Genomic DNA, 18,107 nt, shown 5'->3' with positions numbered 1-18,107 from the left:
AAATTTGATTTGGATGCCACATGAAAAGCTATTCGATAAAAATAAAAATTTACTTGACTTCGAAAATGAATTTGATAACCTTCCATTTCGAATGCGAAAGAGATGAAATGTGTGAGATACAAGTTTTGATTAAACAAAAAAAATGTAAGAAGCAAATTTTGATTATAGAGAAATATTAAAAACTAAAAACTGTCGCAGAGATACAAATATTAAAGATATATATTGATATTTCCTAAAAACCAATGTGAAAATATTAAGATCAGTACATAAAAAATTCGATAGTTAAAAAATAAATGAAAGTACCTACTTATTTTTTTTTTTTGCGAAAATGTCAAATGTATGGATTTTTTTAAAAACAAGCATTAAACTTTATAAACAAGTTATTTGCAAGGTTAGGTTAGGTTAGCCTGGTTGGCAATAAGCCACGCATAGACCTTTTGGCCCTTAGCGACACCAGATGGAGACCGACCTCTATAAATACTGAAAGCAGACATCATGTAGGATGTCAGCACTTTTGGCGAATCTGAGCAGAGCTGGGAGATCCGCTTTTGAGACATCCTCCAGACCCTCAAACAATGGGGCTCCCAGGCATTTTAAGCGCGTTTTTAATAATGCCGGACAGACGCACAGAATGTGTTATTTGAAAAATCAAATTCAAGTATAAAACTCGCCTGGTTTTAAAGTGGTATTGTGCCAGAACACAAGAAACTAAACAAACAACGAATGAAGTAATAGTTAAAAAAAAATTCGATGTTCAAAAACTAATTTGACTAACAATTACCGGTCCTTAAATTTTCTATTATCCTTTTGTCAGTCAAATTTTTTTTTTCGAAGGACTTAAACTCCCAAGCTGATGTTGGAGGCGTTGCAAATATTCTAAGCACTTGACGCTTAAGTCCTTTTCACAAAAATGTAGCCTAAAAAAGTTTTTATTTTTTTTATTTTTATTATTTATTTATTTATTATATATATTGTTTAAAAATAACAAAGGACAAGTAGCGATTGGCAAGATGCGCTTATGTGTCGTATGTAACACGAACATGTCGAAACCGCGAGTCTACCGAACTCGAGCGCTGTGCGTACAAAATTATCAAATTGTAAAAAAATGAATAAATTAAACAAACATTTTAAATAAAATTTCGGTAAAATAAATTTGGTACAATTGTACAAGTATTAAAAATGTTTATATATTTTGCAAAATAAGTAAAAATTAAAAAAAAAGAATTAAAAAAATAAGAAAATAAAAACTTAAAAATAAATAAAAAAAAATAAAAAAAAAAATTTTAATTTAAAAAAAATTAAAAAAAAATTAGAAAAAAAATTAAAAATAAAGCAAAAAAAAATAAAAATGTAAAATTTTTAAAAGCAAACCAAGAAAGCTGTTTTAAGTGCCTTTTTGGTTTTCGAAAACTTGATGTTGAAGTTTAAAAATTATTAAAACAAACAAAAAATTCTTTTTTATGAATAAAAAGATTAAAAATTGTAGAAACAAATTTTTAACGTTTAATATAGTAGGAAAATTGTGAACTTAGTATTATTTTAATTGAACATGAAAAAATATAGAAAGTAAAAAAAATGTATTTATTTATTTATTTAATGGATTTAACTAAGGATTACAGTTATATCCTTCCAAGCACTTATATAGGGTTTTTCATTAAGAGCGCTTCAACTTTTGAACTTTTTTGAATAAAACACAAACGGTTTGACTTTTTTAACTAATTTTTTTTTATTATCGAGTTTGAACATATACATTTAAGTATGAAATTCGATTTCTTTTGCATGACCACCGCGTGCACGTTTTACGAAGCCCAATCGTTGAACCCAATTTTCGACCACTCTTTTGCATAAATCGGCCGAAATTCCAGCAATTTCGCGTTCAATATTGGCTCTGAGCTCACAAATCGTCGCCAGCTTGTTGCTGGCCACCAATGACTTCACATAACCCCAAAACGGGACGGCTTGTTAAATGGACCGTAAAATGGCCGTAATGCTCTTAACAGCAGCAACAAAACGATTATTTTCATAAAAAATTTGCACGATTTGCAATCGTTGCTCAAGTTTGTAGCGTTCCATGATGAAATGTATACTAATGAAGTTTACAAATGATAAGCGAAAAATAAAAAATATTGCGTCGTTCGCCCTCCCTATCGTAAAAAAGTTGAAGCGCACCTATTAAAAACCCTATAAATAGGATCTATGAGTTTGAATATGACTTAGGACTAAGTTTTTCAATGCAGCTGCAGTGAATGACAAGCCAATATTTTTGAGATTATTTAGTTCACTTAAGATTCGCGCATGAGATCATTCATAGCATAATTGAATTTGTTTAATTGCACATGAAACATGAGTGAAAATAACGCAAGTGTTCAACGCTCCATTAGAGCGTTCACTTCAGGAACTCAACGAGATTTCGATTTCTATTTTCTTTGATTTTTCTTAGCCCAAGAATATGTTTTCAAATTAATGTAAATTATTAAATTCTATTTTATTTTAATGCTTTCTAAATTCTAAGTCATCGTTTCAGTCCGTAAGAATATTTGTAGTTTTTTAACTTTTTGAAATAATTAAATAAATAGATGTATTTGGAGGAAATCTTCCCAAGATACCAGTACAATCAATTTCATATTTTAGGATATTTAATACAAAGCCACACGACAAAAATGTTCTTCTACTGTGTGGTGATTTTAAATTCAAAAGGTGACATCGAATGAAAGCAATGGCTCTAAAAAATTCAGCGGCCGTAACATAAATTTTATAAATAGGTATCTTTTGAATGCGCTCAATGCTTTGTATGTAGATGACTTGGAAGGGCGTCCAGATAAAAGCGGCGTGTGTATTCTAAACGGACCCTAAAAATGCAATATACAACATTTTGAGAGTAGAAGGATCTCAGAAATGTGTACAATTACGCCTACATAGCGTTTGAATTCGGAATTAAGTAGTCCATATGATTACTGAATATGAGTTAAGAGTTGAAATATACCCTTAGATCTTTAATCCGGTCTACAGTATTCAGAATAGAAGATCCCGAAATATGGTAGGTATAATATAGTAGATGGAATTTGCCTTTATTGAAAAACTACTCGAAAGCATTTGTCAATATTCAAATATAAAAGGTTTTTCTCACACGAAGAGTACACTTTGACTATGTCAAATTGCAATATGTGACTGAAGCGGCAACATTGGAAATGGCGGAGTAAATTTTAAGATCATCAGCGTAAAGAAAAATTTTGGGAAATGAAATTAAATTAAAAAAAAATATATTTAAACCATAAGACTTACAAAATGAAAATTTTACCTTTATCATATTTTATAACAGCTATAATTACATACAAGGTGGCACAAATTTCGTCAAATGTGTTTTTGAAAATTTTTTTAATAAATACAAAAAAAACTATTTTAAGTGATGGGCATCTATATTTTGATCTTAACGCGCTCCATTCAAGTATCAAATATGTTTGACGTACCACGCCATTTCAAAAATTAAAAATCTTCCGATAGGCTGATTAATTTTGCGCCACTTTGTACGTACCTACCCACCAAAATTTCAGTTCAGGGTGGTATGAACGCAATGCCTTAATGATAGTATAATAAATTAAATCTCGCCAAAAATCATTAAAGGGGTGTAAAACGAGCTTTCTTTCTTTCCTTATATACATTGAAAATAAGTTTCAAAAACAGAAAATATTTATTATACAGAAAACATAATTTTAATTTTAATTCCGATAATTTAAAATTAAGAAAGCATGTACATATATATTATAGAACTTCCATTGCATAACTTCCAATTAAGAACGCCTTATTTTTTATTGCAAATAAACTTAAAAAAAAAACAAAGTGGAAAACATTTTGAAGAAGCCATTTTGACACACAAAACTTGCCATTAAGAAGGCCTTAAATTTTATTTTTAATATTAAATGATGCCGCTAAGTGTTACTTAAATGGATACAAGTGTTTATTGTATAATATATATGTAAATGCAGGCAAGTAAATAAATTTCGGAGCCAAACGGCAGCCAAAAATGGCTAAATGTTATTTGCCATAACTTTTCGATTAAAGTATTTTAAAAAATTTACTTTTAAATTTTATTGAACTTCGTGCACGTTAAAGTGTCACCATGCATTTGACAAGCACGCAAACCAGCAGCAGCACAGGCTTTCAGACATACATACATACACACACACAGACATATGCACATATGGATATTTATACTCTTTGCGCTTTAAAGATGCGCTTGCAGAGAAATCAAAGCTTTGTTGCTGCCGCTGATTAATAAAATTGGAAAATATTTTAAAAAGCGTCATATTTCTGCAAATTAAATTGGCGAATTAATGTGTGCGAAATGCAAATTTATTAAGAATTATAATTTTCGCGCTTTTGCTTTGCGCTTTTTGTGCTAAGCCCGAGCGAGCGTGGGACCAAATTTTATATGCTCAAGCGAAGATTTTGCGAAAAAAAACACAAATATTTTTATAAAACAATAAATATTAGATTAAAAAGTCGAAAAAGAGTTTTTTATATTTTATATCTAGCAGCATTAAAGTACTACTGTCAGTTTTCAACGCCTCTCAAAGGCATTAAACTGGTTAAGCGCGTTTTTCCACTCGTTTTAATTTCCCATAGATTTCTGCCTGTCATATAATTTAATTACCACTTCCTTTATAATATTTAAACACCAACAGTTCGTTTTCAACAGTGGTATATTTTAGTTGTACAAGGTGGCTCAAAATTAATCACCCTATCGAAAGGTTTAAAATTTTTGCAAATGGCGTCGTACGTGAATCATATTTGAATTCGACAGCTGCAGTACACAAGCAATGGACCGCGTAAGGATGAAAATAAAGATTTCTGTCACTCAAAATTCTTTTTTTTTTATCAAAAAAATTATTCCAAAAAAAAAAAATGGATGATTAATTTTGCGCCACTATGTATTTCACGGATATTCAGATAAATATTATTCTGATTTGTGGCAATTCAAATTTAAATGACAAATTCAAGTTGATAACCAAGAATCTAACCGCGGTGAATCTACTCGGTCTGTAAGGCCATTAACTTCACTGCAGCAGGATGTAAATTAATGCCTGACTAAATTATTTTATAGAGAAAAACACTAATTGTCAGCTGCTGATGAGGCTCTGCTGATCTTCAACACTAATCCACTTAGTACCAATAACAAGTGTTGCTCACTGCCAAATTACACAAACAATCTTCATGATAGTGATCCTCAATGGCAAATTAGCCAATTTATTTCTGCGCTTATCGCTACTCCAGGATTGTTACTTATCTTTTTTTAATGCTTTTATTATTACCTTTTTGTTCTTTTTTTATTTTTATTTTATTTATTTTTTTTTATTTTATTTTTTTTTTCCCCCCTTATTTTGCTTTATCTCCTCAACGGTAAAGCTTTAGCAGTAGAAATGTCTTAGAAGATAATAAATCAGTTGCGGTATTTTGTCATTAGAACATTCGAAATGTGTTCAGTATTTAATCGCTTTTGTTGCGCTAAATTTAATTTCATTGATTCTCGGCGTTCCTGGAAGTGATCGTAGAAAATTGGCTACTGAACTCAGTAATGCTCGAACTACAAATGGAGGCTCTGTGCTAATCATTATTTATGACAAATCTACAAGTTGTCTTCATTAAGCAGCTAAGATTGAATACAGTTTTCTAGTAAACTTGAAAAATAATTAACAAATTGCAAGAAACACGTAACGTATAAGGAGAACAATTTTAAAAATTAAATTTTTCATTAAAGTGCAAGTAGGTAAAGTATTTTTAAAATACCAGCCAAGAGAGTAGATTTTATAAAAAAAAGTTGTATGCCCTTCAATACAAATTTGCCATTATATGCACCGCTAGACATTGGCCTTGAAAATTATTTATTATCATATGATCTGATTGGATCTCAATTACCCCTGTCATGCAGTTACGGCAATGTAAGAGTGATAAGCGAAGAGTAGCTCACTAATGGAGTATGTCATTGCTTGACATAACCAATCATATCAGGAAATTTATTGATAAGGAGAGCATAATCGTATGCGGCATCGCTATGTAATGCTGCTTAGTGCTGTTCAAAAGTGTAGCCACGATGCCCAAATGAGCTGCAAAGAGCGTCGCTGAGAGTAGCGGTATCTAGTGTAGTCGCTGGGTCCGTAGTGTGGGAGTAGTGTGTCCCTTCATGTGCGGATGTGTGTAGAAAATTATGTTGAGTGTAATTATGTAGTTATATGTGGGTGTGCATATACTAGCGGTTGCGGTTTGTGCATTGCGAACTGCCGATACAATTAAGTACAGTGGTGGCTTAGAAAGGCGGGCAAGATGTTGTGCAACGGGTGTGTTAAATTTTTTTCCGTAAGTAAAGTAGTGAACAAGAATGGTTTCATATAACTTTATGATTTTAATCTTTATATTTCATAATTTTTTGTTTAAATTCAATAAAAATATAATTAAGAAAAATATTTAGTTATTTTCTACTCAAATAGTAATGCTTAAAAATAATTACACCGTATTTTATTCAACAGTCACTCGCTGCGATAGTACCTAAGAGAGCTAATAATGATTATCTAATAGTAACTATTGACTGCTGGCTGAATACCTGCAATACGCATTTAGTAGTTTGGAGAATTATTTCTATTCGCAAACATATATAGCGGAGCCCTTTAACGCATCTACGCCACACTTTAAATTTACTAAACACTCTTAGCTCAACTCAAACTTTTCGCATGAACTGAACCATATTTTCTCACTGCAAGTGTGTACTATGTAAATAGCTACTCATTTCAATCACACCTAATTAACCTATCATATTTTTGTATTTTAAATATGCAAATCTGAAATGATTTATTATGAAGGTCTAGGCGCATGCATTATACAAGTATTTATGTGTGCTTATAAGTATGCACATATGAATAAATTGTGCCGTAGACGAACGTTTTTAATAGCATTTGTGGTATGATTTTAGAAAATTTCAAATCAAAACAATACTCATTCGCATGCAATGAACGGCCTCTATAGGACATTGCGGAATTTTTTAAATATGTATAATTATAATTAATACAACTTTGTTTTGCCTTAGCTGTGTACGTAACGTAAGTACAATAAAAATGCAATTAGTTCACTTTTACATATTTCAAATGCAAATTATTTTTTTTCAGCTACTGCGCACAACATAAGGCATAAATAGACTCTTGGAATGAATGTGGGCATGCATGAATGTAAAATGTACATTTGTATAAAGTAGGTGTATATGGCTATTTAAGTACGTGCATCACAACTTTGTGAATAAATAGTTGAATTGAATAGTCTATTGAACGGCGGCGGCGTAGATGAAGTGGCGGAAGACTTCATAAATGGGCAGAATTGTGAATCGGCAAGGGAAAAGTAATAAAAATAGAATAATAATAAATAAAGTAATATTATTATTACAATTGGTATGAGAAGCGGTAACTAATTGATAACTAAGGATATATTTTGTATTAGAAGTAAGCTGCGTTGATGTAAATATAAGAAAAAACATAAAAAATGCAAAAAAATAAGTGTAGAAAATGAGTTGAAATTAAAATAAAGTGAAAAATCAGACCATTCAAAAATGTTCATACATACACACATATATTAGATATGGATTTCTTATTAATTTAAAATGCAAATGTAATAAAATTTTCTTCTTCTTTTTTAGCCGCTTACTATTTTTCTTTTTCCTATCAGTATTTCTTCAGTGTTTATTCAACCATTAAGAAAACAACTGCCATCATCGACTGCATTGAAACTTTAGAAAAAAGTAGACTTTGATTTATTAATGAATAAATAATTTCACCCACCATTAAACAAGTGATTTTTAACCTTTCGCATTCACTGGGATTTTCTTTATTATTTTTTATTTTTTTGTTTAGCTCTTTATTCTAAAGCGCGTCCGACAAATATCTAAATGTTACCAATAATAAAAAATAAAAAAAAAGGTTAAAATATTATTTTTGTAGTAGAAAAATTGCCTTGTTGAGAGAAAAATAGGCGATCACAAAATTTATAGCTGTCCAGCAAGTGTTGCTTGCAGCGTAGCATATTGAAATATAATTATGCTTATGTGCTCGAAGAGTATGTATGCAAAAAACTCTGCTGGATAACTCTTTTATTTATTCTAGAACAACAAAACAAAATTTTGTATACAGCAGATATAAGAAAGGAGAGAAACGTTCAACAAAACAAATAAAATTGAGCGAAATGAAATACTAAATTTTTATTTACGAGTAAAAAGCAAGTCAGGACGGTTAATTAAAGTTATAATTTTTTTTTACTTTTTCCTTAAACTTCTGTACTTATAATACATAGAAGACCTTTTACAAATATTTGAGTTCATTTAAAAAATGTCATTGATCTAAGTATTAACGGCATATTTCCTGTGAAATATCTTTTCTAGCTAACAAATGTAACATTTTTTAGGTAGCTCTTAGATGAGCTGGTAGATGGATTGGTGATTTCCTTTTCAACCTCAAAAATACATGAAATGGTGAGATGAGAGTAGAGGCCAGTTCATTTGGGTATGATTGAAGGCGATCTCGGTGTTTGCTGGTTAAATTTTTTTTCCTCGTTTATTGAAGAAATTTATATTATTATTAGTGGTAGTAGCGAACAATTTTAAAATAATTAGTTATCTAAGATATAATAATTTGAAATGCGTAAGCGCAAAAGCAAAAGAGAGAGCTAAATTGAAAAAAAGTATCTCAAATAAATACATAAAAATAAGAAAAACTGAGTCGAACTAATTTTCAAAACAATATTCTTAACACCACATATACAATTTCTACAGTTTATGTTAAAGATGCTCAGTTAAAAGAGAAAATTTTCGGCGGAAAACGCGATTTTCACTGCTAAATCATATCTCTTTTACCGAATTTCCATAAATTATGTTAAAAAAGCCGTGCTTAAATCTAAATATCAAAGGAAGACCCCGATTTTCACTGTTCAAACATATCCGCCTTACCAAATTTCTTGCCTCCACTGTCTTAACATCAGCTGTCATTTCGCCGTTCGACAAGTCCGAAATCATTTTACCGCGCCATTTGCATGCTCGAATACAGTGATCCGATTTGCTTACTGGCATTTTGAAAATAAAATGTTAAGACAAGGTGACTAAAGTTAACAAAAGTGCACAAACTAGAAAGCGGGGCAAAATAAAAATCTGAGGTTTGGTGTTAAGACACATTTAATTTGGGGAAAAAGAAATTCTTTAATATATTTTTTCGGTAGATGACTGCAATGATGGATATAAAAAATCGACGATTAAACAGTTTTAAGCCATTTGCGAAAAAATATTTTACGTGAAAATAATGGATTGATTTTAACATAACGAAAAAAAAAAATTATATAATTTTTCAAATACAGGTGGAGTTTAAAAGAAAAGTTCAGAAATTAAATTGAAAAAACTAAATAAAAAAGGCATGTCATCTAATATTACGAGGGTCGTTTGAAAAGTCCGTGCAAGGTCAGAGGGACGGCACTACTGGCACGTATCGCGGTTATGTTTAGTTGGTAGTATCTAGTATCTCTCACATGAAGTTTCAGCCAGATCGGAAAACCTAAATCTTTTTTTACACGAATCTGTTTTATGCGAATTTGATTTAACCTGAGTTAATAAAAAACAAAATCTTTTTTTCACGACTTGTTTTGTTTTAACAGAGCAAATAGAGTGAGCTTTTTCGCGCATAAACGAAGCGTTTAAATTAGTATCAGAAAAGGTCTCTGAGACTTTATATATATATATTTTGCTCTCGCCGTTTCATATTTATTTTGTTTCTTAATTTATTTCTCATAATATATTTAATGAATTAAAATGTGTAAGCAAGAAAAACAAAATACTTAAGTGAGCATTAAAAAGAATTTTTTAATATTGCCTTTACCTAATACTCTTTTTACACAAATGTTTTGGAAACGTATCAATCGTGTAAAAAGTGAATTAGGTGTATATTTATTTGTCCTTGGCGTGCGCTTGAGTCGAGGAAGTCATGTAATTTCCTGTTTCATCACGACAAGGCACCAAATCACACCTCAGCATTTGTGAGCACAAAATTATTAGAAATAGGGTTCCAACTCGTTTCACACCCCCTCCTATTCCCCAAACTTGGCTGAATCGGAAATTATTTGTAACCCAATTTGAAGAAATGGCTGGCGTAAAAAAGATTTTAGTCAAATGAGGAGTTGCTTGCAGAAACGAATGGCTATTTTCAAACTTAAGCAAATCCTATTATTCGAAGGGATCGACAAAGTAGAATAGTCTTTGACGAAGTGTATAAGCCTAAAAGAAGACTAAATCAAATAAAAAAGATTTACCCCAAACAATTATGCAGTTTTTATTTCCGCACGGACTTCGCAAACGACCCTCGTATATAATACGAGTAACTGAAATTGTAAAATAAGCAATAAATCAACTAAAAGAAATCACTCAAACGCGTTTGCCACTTAACAAATTTGGAACGTGAGATCTACTTTCACAAGCCAAAACAATTTGTATGCGAAATTTTTTATAGCAACTAAATGTGACTAACATCAATGCAAAAACACTTACACATGTACAGATGTATCTATGCATTGTGGCAGTATGTATGTAGGGTACAAGTGTGCATGGCTATGGTTGGCAGACTTGCGAAGCTTTAACAATTTTATCTTAATTTAATTATTGCCGAAATGTGCGTTACATGGCATTTAGTAGGCTATTAACTGCAATAAAATTAAAAAATTTAAATAAAAAAATTAAACGATGCCAATTTAAACAAAATGAATCTGTAAATTAAATAATTAATTGTTTCAGCAAGGATCTTTTTTAATTCAGACTTAACTGTTAGCAGCGCACATACGCACATACACTTAAATAATTACGTATGTGCATAAAATACATACAAACATATGTGTCTTCATCGGTATGTAGGATAAGCAATTTGGCTTATTTTGTGCGTGATAAGCATCAGCCAAACTACTAATGGACATGATTTTGATGAGCTACCAAATATGTGGACGTACTTTAAATGATTATGATGATTAATTTTTTTTTTTTTTTTTGTTTTCGCACAAATTTTTTATTTGCAATCGAAACGACCATAAACTTAGTTATAAACCGGAGATGTACATAAAAGTTTTACTGAAAATGACACAACTTATATTGGGTATCCATGTATCATCATACTATAGTTAACATAAGTAAATTGGAAAGTTTCCCAACCGTAAACTGTTTTGCTATTCTACAAAAAACGAGTAAAGGAAAAACACTTCAAAATCTGTTGAAATCAAATTCAGGCTATTACCTACTACAAGTATAGCTAATAAAATATAAAATATATAATTTAAGTAAAATGTAATGTCTATATTCCCCTACATATCTGCTCAACCGCCACGTTTTTTCTTCGCTCTCATCACATTCGGGCTCATAAATTCGGTTTCGCTAAAGCCATGCGTAACAGCGCTATGTACGCTCAATGTACTCCATACATAACATATTTACATACATATCAGTTATACAGGCGGGCAGTGAAAAAGAATAGTGCAGCCGAGTAGCAAACCAACCAACCATCGAAGCTGACGCACGAAGTAGCTCCGAGTACCCACCAGCTAGCTGGCCATTAAATAAATGCACATAATTTTTCCTGACATACATTCGCACATTAATTTTATATTTCCTCATATTAATCTCAAACTGCCACACCTCCGTTTTCCCCTACCTCTACTTGCATGCACATATGTATGTATGTGTGTGCGTACATATTTGTACGATTTGTGGCGACTTGGCAATAACATAAAATTTCGAAGAAGACAAATTGTTCCGCAAATAAAGAGCGGCATAATTCTTAATAAATAAATATATTTTTGACAGTGAAAATGATATCTAGTTATTTATGTATGTACATATGTATTTATATAAAGCAAGAAGTTATAAAAATTAAAAAAAATATGCTGGTATGGAAGTATACATACATACATAGATACATTTGCGCTTGCACTCACAGGCTTGTATGTTCATACACATACACATCGCTTTGTCGCTTTGCCGACTGTGCGTTTCGTTGGCATCTATTTCTCCTTTGCTGCTGTTAGACGCCCACGTCACGACCCAGCTTAGTCGGATTGGTTGCTGTCTGCTTGCATATAACATTCATATTTTTATGGCACACAACAATTGGTTGCTAAGGAACTACTGAATGTGTGTGTGGTGGTGTTTTTGCATATTATTTAATCTTTAAAATTTGTTTGCATTTATTTTTACTCGTTAAATATAATATATATCATATTTTGTGCTGAAGATTATAGCGCTGTTATTGGCAATTTTTCTTTGTTTGCGAATTTTTGGCATTTTTTGAAATATGAATTTTGCAGTTGTTTAGGAATGTGAATAACTGCTGCGCAATTGTTTCAGAAAACTGAAGAATTTTGAAATCCACATAAATCAAATGAATTCAGTTCAAACATAAACAAAACTTAAAAATTATATTCACTATGTAGTATTACTTGCTCATACTCTGATACATACATTTGCAAGCAACTTGAAGTATATCAAAATTTAGAAACACAAAAAACAAAGATAAAAAAAAAAATTAATAATTGGCGCGTACACTTCTGTTAGGTGCTTGGCCGAGCTTCTTCTCCTAATAGTGACGTGCGTCTGGATGTTGTGGCTCCACAAATGTAGGCATCTACAGTTTTAAGCCGACTCCGAACGGCAAACTGGTTTTTATGAGGAGCTAAATTGCAATATTCCTAGCCAAATAAACCTCTTTGATCCAAAGGCTCTTAAAATTTTTAGTTGGATTATCTATTTTTAGTTGGATTATTAACGAAACCTGAACTATGACCAGACTTCTTATTTTTATTATTATTGTCTTAAGTTGATAAGATGTCACAAAAAATGTGGTGACACAACCCAAAAAATAAGTTGGGAAATAAACGAACTCATTTTTAACGCTTTTAATTAAATATTTTAATTGTATTCTAAGTGAATTAATTTCCTGCAGCATTTTTCAAATATGCACATTTTTAAGCGTCCGTGTTTATGTATTTCGATAAAAAATTGCTATTCTTTAATTTTCAAAAAAACTCTAGTAATGCTAAAAAGTAAATTCATAAAAAACAAAATAAAAAGAAAAACGAACTTCAAATGCAAGCATAAAATGCGCACATGTATATATGTAGATGCGCATTTATGCTCAAACCTTTAAAAATATGTGCATAAAAATGTAAGTCCACTGCCATCAACCATATAAGTTTGTATATTCTAGTTAATAGTTGCGCTACCTTTGCCTTGATGAGCAGCCAGTCAGCAAAGTGAGCACTGCAAATCGTGTCGAATATATGTACATATGTATGTATGTACTATTGTGATATGTAGCTATGTATGTAGTTTTATTCTTATGCATGAACATCCGTTTCTTTGATAATCCCATAGGGAATATTCTGCATATTTTATTAATATGGTTCAACACAAACTAACCTCGGCATACATTATTAAAAAACAAGAAATAAAGCACGAGCACACACGGGCACATTTTCATTCTCGCATTTTTAGTGGATATTCCCTTTATGCATAAGATATGTGAAGTATATGGTATTGAGAAGTTACCGTATGCGCATAAAATATACATATATAAAAAAGCGTACACAACAGAATATTTGAATAAGAAAATAAACATTAAATTAATTTCATTTTCATTTGAAATTTCCATTACGTTTTTTAAATACATAAGTCAAATTAATGCGTACGATTCGCATGGTAATGAAAGGTATGTAGTTGTATATGTACTATTGACATATAATTAAACTCCAGAGAGCACAGGGAGCAGTGTCTGACACCAAACAGAATAATCAGCAGGCCAGCAGACAGTAACATACATAAACAAATACTTATGCGCAAAATGTATAATAACAGGAGGAGAACGTCGAGGCTTTATGACACATGAACTACATGCGTACATAGTACGAATAAGCAGAGCTCTGTTCATGTAATTGAGCTGCTGCTACCTTTCGGTGTTTTCGGCAGCGCTCTGTCTCACTGTAAGACAAAATGGTGAAATACAATAACAGCTTTCGGTGAAGTGAGTTGGAAATATATGTACATGTATATGTATACACAAGCACACTCCCATGGTAATATAATGCGCAGTAGTGCCCAAATCACATGCACTATTGCCGTATTATAGAATAATTGTGTATATATTTTTTTAGTTCAGTTTTGTAGAATGTTTTTTTAAAGTAAACTTATTTTCGTTTTGTATGCGTACATTTATTTAATGTTCTCAAATTACGCTAAATCCATCCTTTTAGAAACAAATAATTCACTTTTTTATAACAACTCAAAATATGCGAAGACAGCATCAATGCAATTTAAAAAAAAAAACATTTAAATTATGTTAAACTAATAATTTGCGGTACACCGATTCAATGAAATTATCGATTATCGGTGTTGATAGCCAAGCATCTTGAAGTCTATCTTATAATACGTTTCCACGAAACCCAAACTCTGAGTTTGCAGAATTTGAATTTGAGAGAATTGTCAACTGCTTCCGTTGCGTATTTGTGCGAAATTGTGTTTAAACTGTAATTCGTGTGTCTACCTAATATCCATGCATACACATAGTATCTAAATTTTAGACGCCGGCAGTCAATCAAACTGTCTCGATATTGACAAGCTGCTAAATGTAAGAAGCTGCCACAATGCCATGTAAGAATGCAATAACGGAAGAGAAAAAAATTCGTAAATAAACCTATGGTGGCAGCATTCAATATTAAAATGCCTACAAACCCAACACAAACACGCTGTGAAAGAGGGGTTTGAAATGGGTTTGAGTTATGATATTTGTATGGGATTTGACAAGAGTCAGCAAACCCTAAAGTAAGCTGCGTTGGAAACGGTATGCGTATGGCGAGTTCGCTCCACAACGCATGGCGCAAATAACACCACTGAACTAATTACAATCATAATAATAGACTTCGATATGACTCAACTGAAATCGATATGAATTGAGCAAAACGCAGCGCATAAAAAAATGCATCAAAAACAAGCTCGCTTGCGTAGCAAAAGTCGCATTAGAATAATTCAATGGAAAATGTCTGTATTATTGGTAATATTTTCAACTTTGCTGCCTGTGAGGTGATAACAGTTACAAATAGTATAAAACTTAACTACAGTAAAAATCCAATAACTAGAACAAATATAAAGTATATGTGTATAACACATCGGTCAATAAGTCCCGGGCCTGGATAAGAAAATGACATTTTTTTTCAAAACTTCTTTTTTATTCATCAATGTAGTCCCCTTTGGCGATGATACATTTGTAGCTTTTCTATGCCTGTTTTGTAGAACGACATATCTTTGGTCTAAAAATGCGCTTTAGTTTTAGCGATAACTTCCTCATTTGATTGAAATTGCATTCCCGGAGCGTTTTTTTGAGGTCTGAAAACAGCCAGTAGTCACTGGGGGCCATATCTGGACTATACGGTGGGTGGGTAAGCAATTCGAAACGTAATTCGTTGAATTTGACCATCGTTTCCATCGATTTGTGACACCGTGCATTGACTTGGTGAAAGAGGATTTTTTTCTTCTTCATATGGGGCCGCTTTTCTGCGATTTTCTCCTTCAATTGTTACATATCTGTTGTTAATTTATACTTTTGTTGCATTTCCTTGCTTTATTTTTATTTTAATTTTAATATAATTTTTTTTTTAATTTTTTGCTGTTGTTTTTTTTTAATCAAAAATTTGATGCTAATTTCGTTAGTTATTATTTTATTGGTTTTTTCCCACCTAATCGCCTAATCGTTATCGCCGTAGACGAATGGGTTGGTGCGTGATTACCATTCAGAATTCACAGAGAGAACATTGTTTCGAATCTCGGTGAAACACCAAAATTAAGAAAAACATTTTTCTGATAGCGGTCCCCCTCGGCAGGCAATGGCAAACCTTCTCCGAGTATATTTCTGCCATGAAAAAGCTCCTCATAAAAATATCTGCCGTTCGGAGTCGGCTTGAAACTGTAGGTCCCTCCATTTGTGGAACAACATCAAGACGCACACCACAAATAGGAGGAGGACCTCGGCCAAACACCCAAAAAGGGTGTACGCGCTAATTATGTATATATGTAATCGCCTATTAACCTTCAAATTGTTTACCGATCTATTAAAGTTGAATGTTAAGCAAAGCAATGAAAATCTATTAATACATTTTTTAGGAACGCAAATTTAAAAAATAAAAATAAATTAACTTAATACACCTTTCGCACTCTTAATAACAAATATAAATAAATAAAGTTAATAAAAATTTTGATTGTAAAAAAAATTGCGGCAAATTTTTGTTAATCTGATTTATATATCGAGGTAAAACTGTCTTCACGGAAGCTGAAAAGCAAATACAACACATTTATCCACAGTCGAGGCTAAGTTTAGTTAGTAACATCTGTTGGAAGAACACACACCAAGTTTCAGCCAGATCGGTCCATTTTTTTGTGCTTGGCATTCGTTTAAATCGAAGAAGTCGAGTGATTTTCTTTTTCCATCACGACAATGCACCAGCTCACGTCGCAACAGTTGTGGTCGCAAAACTAGTGGAAATAGAGTTCCAACTCGTTTCACATCACCCCTATTCTCCAAACTTGGCTCTATCGGAGTCCTTAGACTATTATTTTTCCTCCTTTTTATAGAAATGGCTAGCGGGAAAACGATTTTATTCAAATGAGGAGTTGCTTGCAGAAACGAATGGCTAATTTTCTGACTTGGACAAATCGTATTAGTCGAAGGGATCAACAAAGTGGGAACAAAGAGTAGTTATAGACGCAGTGTAAAGGAGACTAAAACAAATAGAAAAGATTTACCCCAGCAATTAAGTGGTGTTTATTTTTGCACGGACTCTTCAAACGACCCTCGTACATGCATACTTTCATATAAGGTTATGAAAGGATTTAAGAAAAAATTTCAAGTACAGGGTGGCTGATGAAAGCCGCTACCAAAAAAAAATTGAATAACTTTTTTTCTTTTTAAGTTATCTGTTCCATTTTTGTTTTAATTTGCAGATTGATCTTTAAAATTTATTAAAATGGATAACTGGGACACGCAAACAAGAGTTTGGATAGTCCGCCGCTTTCACGCACTGGAGTCCGTAGTTTTGGTACAGAGAGAGTACAGGCGGATGTTTAGCGGCGATCCCCCAAGCAGATGGACCATAATGAGACTGGTGAATAATTTTGCTGAGCAAGGAACAGTCGCAAGAAGGCCTTATCATCGAAACCCACCAGTTCGGACGGAGGAAACGATCGCTGCTGTAGCTGCAGCTATACAAAGCAATCCAAGGGTTTCAACAAGAAGCTTATCTGCTCAAACAATAATGCACAAAGATTTAGACTTATTTCCCTACAAAATTCAAATGGTTAATGAACTGAATGCAGCAGACTTGCCGATTCGCTTGGAATTTTGCCAGAAGATCCTGCAAATGGTGGAAGAAGACCAAAACATGTTAAACTGCCTTTTCATGTCTGATGAGGCCCATTTCGATTTAAACGGCAATGTGAACAAACCAAATTGTCGAATATGGAGTACTTCTAACCCACAGATACTCCACGAGACGGAATTGCATCCTCTTCGCGTGACAGTGTGGTGTGCGGTTTCTTCACGCTGTATTGTCGGGCCTTATTTTTTTGAAGAAAATGGTCACACCGTTACGGTTACTGGAGACCGTTATTTGAAAATGCTGAAAGAATTTTTCTATCCAGAACTACGCCGAAAGAGAATTCCTTTCAACTCTGTGTGGTTTCAACAAGATGGGGCAACGTCTCACATAGCCCAGACTGTTATGACAGAGTTGCGACGAAAATTTCCCAATAAACTGATTTCAAGAAACTCCGAATTTCGTTGGCCCCACAGGTCGCCTGACCTTACTGCACCTGACTTTTTCTTGTGGGGTTTATGTAAACAAGAAGTTTATAAAACAAAGCCAACAAATTTGGATGAACTAAAACAATCCATTCGGGCAACAATTGCGGCTATTCCTGTCGCAACTCTCAAAGCAGCAATGAACAACTTTTTACTAAGATGCCGCACTTGTGTCAACGAGCATGGGGGGCATTTCAATTCAATTATTTTTAA

The 18,107-nt window shown here is 32.6% G+C and overlaps 1 protein-coding gene across 1 annotated transcript in view; it reads right to left on the bottom strand.

Moving 5' to 3' along the window:
- The window catches only part of LOC129248905 (homeotic protein spalt-major-like), a 43,538-nt gene that overhangs the window by 7,800 nt on the left and 17,631 nt on the right, over window positions 1-18,107 (bottom strand). The gene's annotated exons all lie outside the window — the stretch shown is intronic.

This window comes from Anastrepha obliqua, chromosome 5 (assembly GCF_027943255.1).
Source record: "Anastrepha obliqua isolate idAnaObli1 chromosome 5, idAnaObli1_1.0, whole genome shotgun sequence".
NCBI lineage: Eukaryota > Metazoa > Arthropoda > Insecta > Diptera > Tephritidae > Anastrepha > Anastrepha obliqua.
The sequence above is the reverse complement of the archived record's forward strand: the minus strand, read 5'-3'. Positions and strand labels throughout refer to the sequence as shown.